The sequence below is a fragment of the Dioscorea cayenensis genome, unplaced genomic scaffold (genome assembly GCF_009730915.1).
Source record: "Dioscorea cayenensis subsp. rotundata cultivar TDr96_F1 unplaced genomic scaffold, TDr96_F1_v2_PseudoChromosome.rev07_lg8_w22 25.fasta BLBR01001856.1, whole genome shotgun sequence".
NCBI classification, from domain to species: Eukaryota; Viridiplantae; Streptophyta; class Magnoliopsida; order Dioscoreales; family Dioscoreaceae; genus Dioscorea; species Dioscorea cayenensis.
In genome coordinates, this window is record NW_024088247.1 from 1,798 (window position 1) to 5,000 (window position 3,203).

Sequence of the window (3,203 nt, forward strand, 5' to 3'; positions counted from 1 at the left end):
AACACCAACCATAATCGGAAAGGGAGAGGATTAATACCAGTCGGCGAGTGTAGTAGAAAAAACCGACGACGCCTAATGATGACTCTTTGTTTGGTATCGCCGCTGAGTATACACGTGATAACCGAACCCCAGCAACTAAAAGAAAGATAATACAATCAATCTTTAGTGACGGTTACAAGAATGGCGGGGGTTTACTAATGATCTTCACATCCGAATCGAGACTGGATTACACAGTCCACCCTCACTCCAGACACAAAGAATGGCTTAGCAAACTCTAAGGCACCAATCTTAGAGACTCAATCTTTCTAAGTAAATCTGAACATGTAACTGGTCCATCGGGTCTTCGGTACTCACTTGAAACTAAAGCGATCCCCAGTGACGATATCGTCACCGAGGAGAGCATAGTCAGTAGAACCCTACGTCCCGGCTTGCTCGGCGCAAATCCATAGAAGAAATTATTTGCAAGGGGAGGCCAAGAACTAAGGAAACCCAATGGTTGACCATTAAAAATGAAAAAAATAGACAAGTGTCCTTTTCCCGATCTAGAAGGACCACGGAAATTCTTTTGTCATCAAAGCCGCGACCACCCAACTATAATATAAGAAAGAACATGACCAAAGAGAACATATACCATAATTCCCGGAATCATAGCTGGGAAGGAAGCGAAAGTCGGCTCGACCAACCCTTGACCTAACCCTCGAAGCGGGGTAGGTAAGGGAGCATCTTATTTATATAGTTGATCCTCTTATTGAACCGGTAGCTCTAGATCGAGAGCCGGATGCACCGATGAGTCAAGGCATAGCCAGTTGGTTTATCATCACTAGAAAAGGCGAGGTAGCAGACATATGATAAACCACTATTAGTTCGATCGAGTACCTAACAAGGTCTTTTGTTGTCGACACCATAACTTTGTACACGGCTCGCATCGATGGCTTTGGTATTTCATCATAGTCCGATGCCTTTGGTAGAGATTATAAGTTTCGTGATCAAGAGGTATTTTAGTAATCAAAAGGAAGAGTCCGAATTTAGGGATCGAGACCGTAGGGACCCTACGAGGACTTTAGTTACATATCCCTAGCCCGACTCCGGTTCCGGCTCAAGAGGTTCATTTAGATCCAGCAGTTCCAGGGCGGGGAAGGCGTGCTTATCAAATCCGTGCTTTCTTTAATACCAAAGCACATTATGTCCGTTACCCGGTTGCTCGCTAAGATCATAGAGGCGCTTGAGTCTACATCCCGAAAAATTTATGTGGGCAGGCACGCGACTCGGGGTCAATCAACCCGGTCAAGTGGGATACGGTTTGTAAACCTTTGGACGCGGTTGGCCGGCTAAGTTTGAATCTTAAAGTCCAAAAGCGTGGCTTTTCAAGCGAAGCGATATTGGAGATTAAAAAAATGGATGGATCGTCAATGTGGGCCAAAGAGGTGAGGGCACAAAGTATGGTTCGTGGGTCATCGGAGTTCTCTGTGGGTAGGTGCACGCGTTCGGTGTCATCGGCCATGAAATCGATCGGAAAAACTGCCCTTTGTGAATCGCCACACAAAATGGAGCATTGGGGACGGATCCTTGGTTAAGGTGTGGGAGGACTCGGGTGGGACCATGCCCTTTAAATTAACATTACGTGAAATGTAGTGTTTTTCGATGTTTGGGATCATAACACTTGTCTCCCTTTTTTTTTTTATTTATGAGCAGAATATCCAAGAAAAATTCATCTGACAGATCGAGCATCCAACTTATCTCTGTTCCTTTCAGGCAGATGTACATAGCATACACAACCAAAGACACGAAGATGGGGGGGATACGTGGATGTTTTCTTTTCTTTTGAGAGAACTTACATTTCCAAGAACATGTGTGGGCAATCGATTAATCAATTAGCATGCAGTTAAAAACAGCATCACCCCAAAAAAACTTTAGGAACCAAAGCATCTATCAAAAAGATACCTAGTCACTTGAAGAAGATGCCTATTTTTCCGTTCAGCAACACCAGGACAATCAACACAAGTAGTATGGTGTGCAATACCATTCTCTTGAGGGTATTGTCTTATTTCTTGGTTTACATACTCAGTCCCATTATCAGTGTGAAGGACCTTAATTTTGGCATCAAATTGGGTTTCAATCATCTTGTGAAATTGTTTGAAAATAGATGGAGCCTCATCCTTGGTTTTCATGAGATACAACCATGTTACTCTTGAACAATCATCAATGAAAAAGAATATAATATCGATAACCAAACAAAGAGGTAGTAGGTGATGGGCCCCATACGAGTAGAGGATCGGCACCAGATCAGGAGGTCCTTTGCCTCGTCTTCCCAGCTGCAATCCATCTCGCTAAGGCGAGGGCTTCTTGCCATTGGGATTCGTGAAAACAGAAAGAGAACTGACTCCTAAGATCATTTATCGAGATAAAAGCTTCTCCTTCCCTTCCTTCTTAGCGCTACGTGAGAAATAGAAAAACTAGCTCCGACTCCCGAGTGATTGAACTCAAAAATCATTTTTCTCAGTAAGTTCCTTCGGTCCACGCCGATGAAAGAGACCGAAGAAGGTGCAACTAGCGCTTAGAGTTCGGTGACAGGATAAACTACATACCCAGAAATCTTATAGTTACTGCTTTGCACGAGCTGAGACAGTGTAGATAGATCCGGATAAGGAAAAAGATCACATTCCTACTACTATAACTAAGAATGGTAATTACCCTCAAAGAGCGCAACAACCTAAAAAGAAAGGCGGACAAGAGCTCTTAGTACGCGAATGCCCATTAGTAATTAGTCTTATAGCACCAGCGCTTATGGGCGGCAGATACATAAAGTATGTCACTTCCTTGGCAAATTCAAACTCATGCCTTTCCTTAATCAGTTACTTGTCCCCTCTCTTACTATAGAGTTTAGGCCAAGACTAGAGGTAGAGTTCTAAATTCACTTCCTTGCCGGTCTGCCCTTCGTCATTGTTGGTTTGCTTTGAATATTGGACCAAGGCTCGATCGACCACTTAATCATCTGAAGGAAAAGCTCGCTATAGAGCAATAGCGCTGTGACAAAGAGAGAAATATCCATTCTATTATATTATAAGGGGAGCTAGAAGCAGAAACAATTGTGCTACAAGTCTCGTAACGTAACTCCGGAGAGGATCCTTCCTTCCGTTTTTGTTTGTTGGAGGATCGGATTCATTCCATGGAAAGACAGCGAATCATGGGTAAGTACGCATAGC